Raw genomic sequence first — 11239 nt, 5'->3', positions numbered from 1 at the left:
ACAATTTAAAAGAAACAGAGAGGTATACAGTGAAAATCAGGTTTCCCTCCACCCCTGTCGCTACCTCCTTGTTCCCTTTCCTGGAGGCAACTAATATATGAGTTTCCTGAGCATCCTCCCAGAAATGACCGTAATTGAAAACGACTTCTGAGGGAAATTAGTTTTGTGAGGTTTTTAAAATATATTTTGTTGATTTCAGCAAGGAAGGGAGAGGGAGAGAGAGATAGAAACATCAATGATGAGAGCGAATCATTGATTGGCTGCCTCCTGCACGCCCCCTACTGGGGACCAAGCCTGCAACCCAGGCCTATGCCCTGACCGGGAATCGAATCGTGACCTCCTGGTTCATGGGTCAATGCTCAACCACGGAGCCACGCCAGCTGGGCCTGAGGAAAATTAGTCTTGAAGGACACCGAGATGGGATGGCTTGCTGAACACCAAGCACAGCAATCTATACTAATAAAAGGGTAATATGCTAATTAGACTGGGAGACCTTCGGGAAGTCCTTCTGGACAAAGCCATGGTGGCATGGCAGAGGCAGAGGTGGTTAGGGGCGATCAGGCCGCGGGGCGGGGGGGCAGTTGGAGGCAAGCAGGCTGGCAGAAGGGGCAGTTGGGGGCGATCAGGCCAGCAGGCAGAGCGGTTAGGAGCGATCAGGCAGGCAGGCAGGTGAGCAGTTAGTAGCCAGTGGTCCTGGATTGTGAGAGGGATGTCCCAGATCGGAGAGGGTGCAGGCTGGGCTGAGAGACACCTCCCCACCCCCGCACGAATTTCATGCGCTGAGCCACTAGTTTGATAATAAAGACAACTGCATGTGTGGTCTTGTTGGACCCCAAGTTTAGGGAGTGTTTGAATAGCGTATTTAGTGCCCCGCAGCCTGAGCCAGACTGGGTGCAGTCTTTCCCGCTATAATAAGACACACGGGCTCAGAAAAGCAATATGATTCAGGGGCAGGATTCAGAGCTCCCGGCGCATGGAGCTCTCATCTTTAAGGGAGGACGTCAGGGCAGGGCGCAGCCCAACCGTGAGATCTGAACCCTGGACTGTGGACTCATTCCCGACATTCCCACTTGCCCAGCCCACATTGCCCGCATTCCCCGGGACTTGGGCCACATAGCTTGGCCCTCAGCTGCCGCAGGGTCCCAGGACAGGTTGCAGAGCCAGGGCCCAGGGCCATGTGAGATGAGCCAAGGTTCCTTCCCGCATTCAGCCCCCGGCCCGCCCGCCGGAGTCCAGTTTCTGTTCTGTAAAACGCACAGATCTTATATTTATCCAGGATCGACTTGGTAAATTTAAACCTGCTCAAGTCCTAAGACGCACCTGTCTACTGGATAAACAGGGTATTTTGTGGCTGTACCGTTAATAGGGCGCCTGTGTGTATATATAGCGCTAAGACAGCTCTCTGGCCTCCAGTCTTCTGTCGACAAACGAGCATTTAATCACCCCGACCTTGGAAACACATTCCAGTACTTAGCTTTACGTCCAGAAGTTTCCACTCAAAGCAAACCTGAATTCACTCAGCTGGGGCTCGTCTGGTAGCCTGTAATTAAGGAAAATAGGGGTGAGCATCTTCCATGTGCTTGAGGACATGGTCCCTTTAACACTAAAGGAAAGCCCTTCGAGTTCTTTCATCTTCCATCTGCATTCCATTTCTGACCCTCGGTTACGCCTGCGACTCAGGTGTGTGTCCCTCCTAACCTGGCCCGGCTGCTCAGGGACCTGCCCCGTGCAGAACATCAGAGAGCACCGACAGCGTCCTTTCTCTGTGTCTCATGCCCCTTGGATCCCACAGGCCTGTGGAGCTGCTCGCCCGACTGACCGACCGACCGATTCCTCTCCAGCCCTCCTGTGGGAGCGGCCCTGGAAAGCGAGAGCCCGTCCCCCATCCCGTTCCTACATGTCAGCTGAGTGAGTAATGGTGCTCCCCCCTGGCCTCTGAGCGGTCCTGTTATTTACATTGATCTTCGCTCCAGGTGATGCTCGGAGAAACTTACTTCTCCCAAAGCCCAGACGCTCACGGGAATTTGGGAAACGGTAGAGCAGAGCCGAAGTTGATTCCTAGCCCCAGAAAGGCAGCCGGCAAGGCTTCGAAGCCACTTGCTTGCTTTCTTTGGAGCTCAGAGCAGAAGAAGGGAGGTATCTGAAACTGGGTGGCGTCTCCTAAAACACTCCGCTAGACAGAAACAAAAAAGAAGGCTACGCAGAAGGAATTGGGAAAGTAGAAAGCATTAGACTTGATTGATAAGCAATCCAAAAACTATTCTTCAATGAGCCTAAAGAAAGCAGAAAATGTACATTATCAAGCATTTCTCGCAACACCTTACCACACAGGGCTGAGGACTCCGAAGCTCGGTGAGATGAGATGAATTGTGCCCAAGTGTCCAGCACAGGGCCCTGAGACATAGCCCGTACCCAGTACAAGTTAGTTCTTCCGAATTGTATTGCTGGTGATAGGAAGAGTTAAAGGAGTCATACAACTGACACTATTCTAGTTGCCAATGAAAATTCTTAGCTATATGGTCATATAAAACATAGCCCGTAAAGGGCGTCTATTAACACCAAAATTATAGGGTTTCGCGATGCCACGCTACCTCACCTCCTCCCATGGTCAAACTGCTCAGGGGAGGGGTTGTTCCCAGTAACAGTCTGGTTGAGGTTGTCCGGCCACCTGGGGAGGGGCGGAGGGGGTAGCATCGCATCCCTGCAACCAGTCATGTTCCTCTGGGTGCTGACTGACAATTTTCTTAGTGTCACGATCCAGACGCCATAATAACAGTAACAATAATGACAGCGAACATTTTTAAGAGCGGAGGGCCAGGCTCCGACTTAAACACACTGCAGGCTTTATTTCACTTAGGCTGCTGAGACAGAATGTTCAGACACCGAGGATCTTTGCCAGAGGGGAGGACACCAGATACCTTGCAGCCGAACTATCTAAACCTGGAAAAAGTTGGAGAAGCGAAGAGAGAATGAACTCCATAACCCTCTGCTCTTGGGCCATAAAACCCAATAACAGCCTAGCAGAGGTGGGAGACGTGTTTCAGGGAAGAAGGCAAGGAAAACGCAACTTCTGGGGTTTATGAGATAAATCGGAAAGTATTACTTCTGTTCTTTGGTAACCGCAAAGGATTGAAACTTGTGGTTAAAGATTCAGGGGTTAGGGAGAGTGAGAGGGGAAGGCTGCCGTGTTTGGTCCTGATTCCTGTTTTAGTTCCAGGGAAGTGGGGTTTCATTGTATGGGATCCAACTGGATATTTCCTCCACGCTCCGCGGCTGGGAACTAGCAATCAACGTTTCCTGGCACTCAAGGCGAGTCCAGGCAGCCAGGTCGAATTTTTTTTTTTTTGGAGCCAAAAGCCAAGCATTCCTTTCCAGTTAGTTCTCCAACCTCCGGGGGAAGAGCTTGCCCGTCTAGAGTGACCTCTACTGGCAACCCCAGGGAATTGCCCAGTTTTCCGGCCTGTGCAGGAATCGCCCTAGAAATGGACTTCTGTCTCAACAGAAGCCTCCTGATTCTCTGTTTTTAAAAATCTTTATTGTTCAGATTATTACAGTCATTCCTTTTTCCCCCCATAGCTCCCCTTCACCCGGTTCCCACCCCACCCTCTGAAGCCTCTTGATTCTTTCCCTCGCTAATTGCCCTGGGGTTGACGATGACATGTAGGGTGGACAACATGAACAAGTTGAAGTTATTCCACTTGCTAATGAACACCGTGGAGTGCGCTTTCATGTATGTAAGACAGGAAACCGCTGAATGGGTTTGGATGTGCCCGACCTCCTGGCCTTGGCAGTGACTGTCCTGAGTTGGGATGAGACATTTGTCTACCAGGGGTCCATCCTGCTTGGCTGTGGGATGGCCATGGGATGCTCCCCTCTAGAGGGGCCTTAAGACTTTAGGAGAAAAATAATGGTGATAATCTATAAACTGCATGGAGATCGCTGGACGGTTGGGGATCAGGGTCCAGCGAAAAGATGCCGTGCAAATGGATCCACATGGGATTGCTCAGATGAAGAAAGAGGAACCGGAGATGTGACTGTCTAAAAGGTTCTGATTAAGAAACATTTTGCAGCGTTTTTACTAGTTACGTTTTGATTTTTAGGACTCTGTTTTGGGATGTATTATGATCCCCGTTTTTCCAGGTGAAGAAAGCAAGTCAGAAACAGGGGCTCTCACACATCAGAAATCACACAGGCGCTTAGCAGGAAGGCCACCGCTGGAGCCATCCCTCCTGCGCCCCTTGGGAGGGGCCTCCTTCCTCATCCTCTGTTTCTCTCGTGCCGCCCTCATCGCTCACTTCCAACCGCTGCCAATCGCTGCGGCCTGTGCTTTCCCCCTGCAGTAAAGATCTCAGGTCTGTCCCTCCTCCAGCCCCCCGTCCGCCTCCAACACGCCATCCTGGTCCAAGCTCCCTGAGGTGGTTGAGACAGGCTTCTGAAATTGTGGTTAAATATGTATGTGTTTCAGGTTGTTGTTCACCTTTCCCCACAGGATGGAAAGCTCTGTGAGAGCGGAACCTTGACCTTGAAGTTAACAGTCACCTCTAGTGCCTAGCTCACAATGCACATTCAGTGTGTGCTTGTTGAATGAACGAATGAATGAATGAATGAATGAATGAAAGGAAATGTGCTAATTCAGCAATTACATCGTCTATTAAAATACTCATGTGGAGGCCCCACTACCAGAGGTTCTAATTGATCTAATTGATCTGAGATGAGGTCAGGTATCAATATTTGTTAATAGTCAATATTTTTAAAAAATTATATCATGGTAGCATATACATATTCAACATTTTAACCATTTCGGGTGTACCATTTGGGGGCATTAAGTACATTCCCTTTGTTTTGCTACCATCGCCACCATCCCTCTCCATGCCCAGGTTATGGGCTCCATCCCCAGTGTAGGGCCTGCAGGAGGAAGCCAGTCAATGATTCTCTCTCATCATTGATGTTCCTCTCTCTCTCTCCCTCTCCCTTCCTCTAAAAACAAAAACAAACAAACAAAATCATGCGACCAGACTGAGTAGACTGTTAAAGTTACAATCACAAATCTGAGTGGGATCCTAGCACCGTCTGCAATGTTTCTTAAAGTGAGATGACCCCCCCAAAGTCCAAAAGTTCACGTTCACACCTTCTAATCAAAACAACCCCCCTCGGGTGCTGACCCCACCCCTTTTACTGAGAGAACAGAAGCCTGGAATATAGAAAGATTGCCTCTTCCCACCGCCTCCCTCCGCCTCCGCCTGGGACCGGGAATCGAACCTCAACCTCCCGGTTCATAGCTCAACCTCTGAGCCTCGCGGGTTGGACTTGTCCGTCCTCCTTAGTGACATTGGACATAGCTGACTGGCCCTTCTTGTGGAAACAACTGCCCCATCCATAAAACAGGCTTTGTCATAATATCTGCCCTGGACGGTTCTTGTGAGGACCAATGAGATAACCTGCACTCAGACTTCTCCTGGCCCCAAATCAGTGCTCAGTGCCAGCCAGCTGGCCTGAAACTTCGTGTTTTCACCTTTCACGAGAGAATAGATTCAGAAAATTCATGTCTAAGTAAAAGTTAATTTGCAAAAAAAAAAAAAAAAATTAAAAAGCAAAAGGGGCATCAAAGGCTCAAAATGAAATTTTTAAAAGGGAAATGTTAAGGGAGAAACAAAGGGAGAGTCTAGGTAGAAATGTTTTCCTTTTTGAGTATCATAAAACCAATATTGGAGAAACGTCCCATCATTAAAATTGCTAGTGCTTCTTCTCGCGGGCGTAGGAGCAGTGGGGAAATTTCCACCCTTCGGATATATCAGTTGCATTTTAGCTCAGAGCCAAAGTGGAATTGACTGCGTCTCCTTAATGCACAGAATGTGCTCGGATGAAAGAGAGATTTGGAAACTGAAGCTGAAGGAAGAGAGAAGGGCCAGCCTCCTCTGAACTTGACCCTGGCATTGCTACAGAGCGCTGTCGGGACCAGAGTCCATTTGCTTATCTGGGCTTTTCTTTTTACTTCTTATTTACACTGTGGTGCCGAGACGCGCCACCCACCCTGACCCTGACCACACCAACGGGCAGGAAGCTGAAGATCCCAGGGGCGAACACTGGGGACTAAGTCCCCAACTTCTCTCCTGCCCATAGCAAATCACAGTCTGATTCCTGTAACCAAGGACACATTGGGAAAACCCCAGAATCCCCACGACTCAATTATCCAATAAGCGTTGTTGCTCGAAGTCTGTTCCAAAGCTGACCAGCCTGAGAATTACCTGCCGCAGCTTACTTTAAATGCATATTTCAGGGCCCTTCCCAGAATATCTCTGGGATACGGGAGCTTGCATTTTAAACAGGTCCCCAGGTAACGCTCTTGTATATTAAAATGTAAGAACTACTATTTAGAGAAGAATGGTTGGCCCTTTTCTCCATTTTAAAAACTTCTGTTTGGTCTAAAGGGGACTCCACTTGATTCTACCTATTAGAATGCTAGCCGAACCGGTTTGGCTCAGTGGATAGAGCGTCGGCCTGCGGACTGAAGGGTCCCAGGTTCGATTCCGGTCAGGGGCATGTACCTTGGTTGCAGGCACATCCCCCGTGGGGGGCGTGCAGGAGGCAGCTGATCGATTTCTCTCATTGATGTTTCTAGCTCTCTGTCTCTCTCCCTTCTTCTCTGTGAAGAATCAATAAAATATATTTTAAAAAAAAGAATGCTAGCTAAAGCACTTGTCATGTCGTGTCACATTATTCGGAGCCAGGCTTTACCACCACTGTTAGTTTATAGAGTTCTTAGGGACACGGACTTGTTCGGTTTTCTGCTTATCCACCATTGTCCCTAGTTCTAAACCTTGCACACAGTGTTCCGTAAGAAATTAGCTGAATAAATGAATAATGTTTGATAAAACTGATTTGGGGAATGACCAAAGGGAAAAAAGAAGTGAGGGACGAGAGTGTGGAAAGGAGGTAGACAAGAAAGAAATTACAAAATTTTAACTGGAAAATGGAGACTGATCAATACTTTATAAGATAGGACGCCCTGGCAGTAATGTCTCTTAGTGGTCACTGAGGAAGGCAAGGGAGCTCCACTTCTCGCCATCAGACATACCTCTTCATCTCTCTTTCCTTCTTTCCCTTCCCTCGTTTCTCTTTCCAGCCTTTTTCATCTGTTCTTTGCCTCCCTTGCTTTTTCATTTACTTTTCTTTAATGCTCCTCCTATCCCCCTACCGTGCCTTAAGCCAGCCTGTCATTTGATTGTCAAACATTTATTGGGGTGTATTCTTGCCAGGCACTAGGCTAGGTGTGGGGACCCAAGGAAAAACAGGACAGGGTCCCTGTCCGTGAAGAACTCATCGTCTGAGAGAGAAGGACAAGCAGATGGTCTTCTCCTGCTCTTCCCTCCTCTCCCATTCTCAGGGGATCGGTCCCTCCCCGGTGAGCAGGGGACTGAAGCAGATGATCTTATGAAAACAGCAGTGGTGGAGTTGCTGAGGGCTGAGCTGTCAGCAGGGGCCAGCTATGGAGGGCCATACTGGGAATGCTAAGGACTTTGAACCTTACTTGTGACCTTCTGTTTCAATCTGTATTTTATTTTTAAGTATATATGTGTGTGTGTGTGTGTGTGTGTGTATATATATATATATATATATATATATATATATATATATATATATATATATATATATATATTATTGATTTCAGAGAGGGAAAGGGAAAGAGAACATCAATGATGAGAGAGAATCATTGTTCAGCTGCTTCCTGCATGCCCCCTACTGGGAATTGAGTCAGCATGTGCCCTTGACGGGAATCAAACCAGGACCCTTCAGTCTGCAGGCCAAAACTCATCCACTGAACCAAATCAGCTAGGGCTCAATCTGTATTTTAGAAAGCTCACTCTGGCTGCAATGTAGACAGTGACTTGGGGGGCGGGGAGGGCGGGAGGGATGATCAGTAGGCAGCCCCCAAGGAAGGATGGTGTGTGGGCCTGACCCGGTGATGAAGAGCCAGAGGAAGGGACGGCTCAGCATCAGAGGCCACCCTCAAAGCCTGAGAGGTGGATGCAGTCTGGGCTCACAACTTGAGCCAAAGAAATTCTAAGACGAAAACTTCCAAGATGAGTTGAGCAGGTGGGTGTCGAATTTCAAATGACCAAGTTTAGGCTGTCGCTGGCTCTCTGGTTCTTCCCCCCAAAGGGAAACTCAGAAATGTGGGCTCCCAGGATGCGCCAGGGGTGGTCTTGAGGCAGCTCCCAAGGGAGGAGGGCAACAGTTAGGCTAGTTTCTTGTGGGCTTTCAAGGTTCAGGACATGCCAGGGCAATGCCCAGTTCTTACCAGCAGGTGGTAGCACCACAACTCACCAAAAGCAAAGCGCGGAAACCCTTTTTGATTAAAAACAACCGTAAGCCCCAACCAAAAGGAGGGCCTAGGGACAGGTGGTGATTAATTTGTGCATCCGGACTAACTGAGGTAGCAGTTTGTCACTAGCAAATTTTGCTACAGTTACAGCAGGTTTTCACACCAGGGTAACTTTTACTTCACAACTTGCCTGTTGCTCCAATTTCTGTTTGCTATTTAACATCAGTCACACACACATTCAAAATCCTACTGTCACTAGCGTGGCTTTTTTTCTCTGCACAAAATGATCCTGGGCAGCGTTCTCTCAAGTTGCTGAATCTGTGTCTGTAGAAAAGAATTTTTTAATCAGAAAGACAATGTAACAAATGTTGAAGGGTGGTTATTGTTGTGGGGGTTTTTTTTGGTCATCCACAATTGTTTTATTTCAACACAATTCCTATTTTTACTTTTAAACGTTCCCCTTCCAAATCTGGCCCATTTGCACGTATTTTTACAGAGACATACTCAGAGTCTGTTTTATCAGTGTTGCATTTTAAAAGGAAGTGCGTACTTTTTTTGGGTTTTCTGTTCTCTTAGGCATCTAGTCTCTTCTGAGATCTCACCCACTTCCTTAGCTTCAAATATCACGTTGCACAGAGAGGCAGCCATGCCTTTATCTCTTGTCAACCTCTGTTATTTATTTGTCCTCCCATCCATCCACCCATGCATTCACTCCATGCACTGTGCTTGGGCTGGGACTACAGCTGTGAAAAGGCGTAGTCCTGCTGTTCTGCAGCTTGCAGAGCACTGGGTGGGAGGCAGTGGGGCATCAACAATGCTGCAATGAGATCGGAGGGACAGTGGGAATTTGGGGAAAGAAACCCTAAAACTGACTTGGGGGCCCAAAGAAAGGGACAAAGGCCGACTGAGCAGAGGAAACTGCATATGCAAAGATACGGACACTCAAGAGACTGTGGCCCCTTCAGGAAACCACAGCGGTGTCGTTTTGGGGGAGAGTGAGCTGGCTGGAGACTGCAGGGTAGGGCTGGCAGGCAGAGGCCAGATCCGTAAGGGTCTTGCAAAGGACTTGAGACATTATCCTTGATAAGTATCTCTCCTGGAACACTCTTTCCTTCTCAGCCTCACCAGGATCTCAGCTTAAACCTCCCTCCTCTCTCTTCCCTGATCCTGGACTAGGGCAGATCCCCTACTGTGCGCTCTCAAAGCTGCCAGTACCAGGAGTGTCATCTTCTTAGAGGTGTGTCTTCCCCTGCAGGCTGCAAGCTCTGTGGCAGGTCATCCTGCTGTCTGCAGAGCAGATGCTCAATGTTTGGAGGGGATGAATGGAAGCACAGAGCTTTTCCGCAGCATACTGGATATATCTACCTGCATGTCTCCTGGAACGATCAACTCTACATTTCCACAAGGTGGTCATCATCACCTCCTCACCTCCCCCTTCCCTGTAAACCACCCATTACCTCCGCCCAATCAGCTACTCCCAACCAACAAGTTTCTTGTTCTCAAAACAAAAAATTGCAACTCTTCCCTCACTCCCCCCTCCTCTCTGCTCAGCAACTAAGTCTTTCCCTTTCATTTTTATTTTTTTCTGGCCACCTTTCTAAAACAAAGTATCATAGTGTGGGGGGGGGGGGAGGAAGGAGGGCATATATGGGTTTTAGAACAAGAAAGGTATGGGTTTAAATCTTGAGTCACTATATTTGGGTTCCCCTGGGTAAGATACTAACCGCTCTAAGCCTCAGTTTCCGAGTCTGTAAAATGGGGAAGTGATCTACCCTGTAGAAAGACTGTTATTTTGGTACACATCGAGTGGTAGGTAAAAGTCCGCTTGTTCTTTTAACCTCATACCAGACATCTGCTCAAAAACCCTCAGAGGTCGCACATCACTTGCCAATGAAATCTAAGCCATAGATATTGGCCTCGTCCCTCATTACTATCCTAAACTCTGGCGCATCTGAAATATTGCCCGATTCCATCACTCTTCTTCCCTGCTTCCACGTTGCAGTCCAAACACCTAATCCGCCCTGATTATTTGAGCACCAAGTAATTGGCCCCCTCCTCCACAGTCCTGTAGGTTGTTCGCTGGGCCTGTTTTGCCTTCAGTCTAGGCAACTCTCCTCTAGATGATAAACTGCTGAAAACAGGCTTTGTGAGGTCCATCTATTCCCCTGCAAAGCTCCTTGCGTGCAGTTGACTCTCAATAAATAGTGAAAGAAAATTCATTTTCCTTATTTCGATGGGCTTGTTTTCTCTAGAATCAGACGTTTGCTTATTCTCACTTGAGCGTTATTTTGTTGGCTTCCGGAGAGCCCATTACCATTAGACACGTTCTGTTCTCTCCTTTAATTGGAAAGAGCTTTTGGAACAGAAAAATGAGTTACTTCTCCAAGCACCATCTCCTGTCACTCCACCCCACCCCACCCCCCGCACCCCGCCCTCGCCCTCGCCCCGCCTAGTACAGGAATCAACTACTTAGCATTACCCGGAACCCGGCTCTCACCTCCACACCTCCGTGCCTTCGTACATACGTTTTGTACGTGCTGCTGTTCCCTTCGCCTGGGACGCCTCACCCCCGCTTCTGCTTCTCTGTCTAGCGAACTCCTACTCATCCTCCAAGACTCGGCTCAGATATCACCGCAGCACCTTCTCTGGGAAGGCTTTTCTGAGATGCCCTCCCCCCCCCCCAATCCCTTTAGCTTGCTCAGCGATTCCCCAAATAATTCTAGCAATACCTGATGCATTATTTGTTTACTTTTCTTCCACTCCCGTACACCGTGAATTCCTTGAGGGCCAGGATTTCTGTTAGTCCTCTTACCTTCTATATATCTAGCACCGTGCTCAGCGGAGGCGGGGAATTCAATCAATGAACAAATGCATCTGTTAATTCACCTAACCCTGCAGAGTTTGTACCAGATTCCC

General features: G+C 48.3%; 1 long non-coding RNA gene across 2 annotated transcripts; it reads right to left on the bottom strand.

Annotated features, from left to right (window-relative positions):
* Positions 1 to 785: 785 nt before the first annotated feature.
* LOC132219092 (uncharacterized) lies at positions 786 to 5222 on the bottom strand. Of its 2 annotated transcripts, none has more exons than XR_009449368.1 (3): positions 4087 to 5222; positions 1995 to 2173; positions 786 to 1540 (listed from the first exon to the last, which is right to left on the bottom strand). It is a non-coding gene; the product is annotated as an uncharacterized LOC132219092 (long non-coding RNA). The 2 variants fall into 2 exon arrangements; XR_009449367.1 differs by lacking the exon at positions 4087 to 5222 and adding an exon at positions 2325 to 3519.
* Between the last annotated feature and the right edge of the window lie 6017 nt (positions 5223 to 11239).

Source organism: Myotis daubentonii, chromosome 16 (assembly GCF_963259705.1).
Source record: "Myotis daubentonii chromosome 16, mMyoDau2.1, whole genome shotgun sequence".
In the NCBI taxonomy this organism is placed as follows: domain Eukaryota; kingdom Metazoa; phylum Chordata; class Mammalia; order Chiroptera; family Vespertilionidae; genus Myotis; species Myotis daubentonii.
The sequence above is the reverse complement of the archived record's forward strand: the minus strand, read 5'-3'. Positions and strand labels throughout refer to the sequence as shown.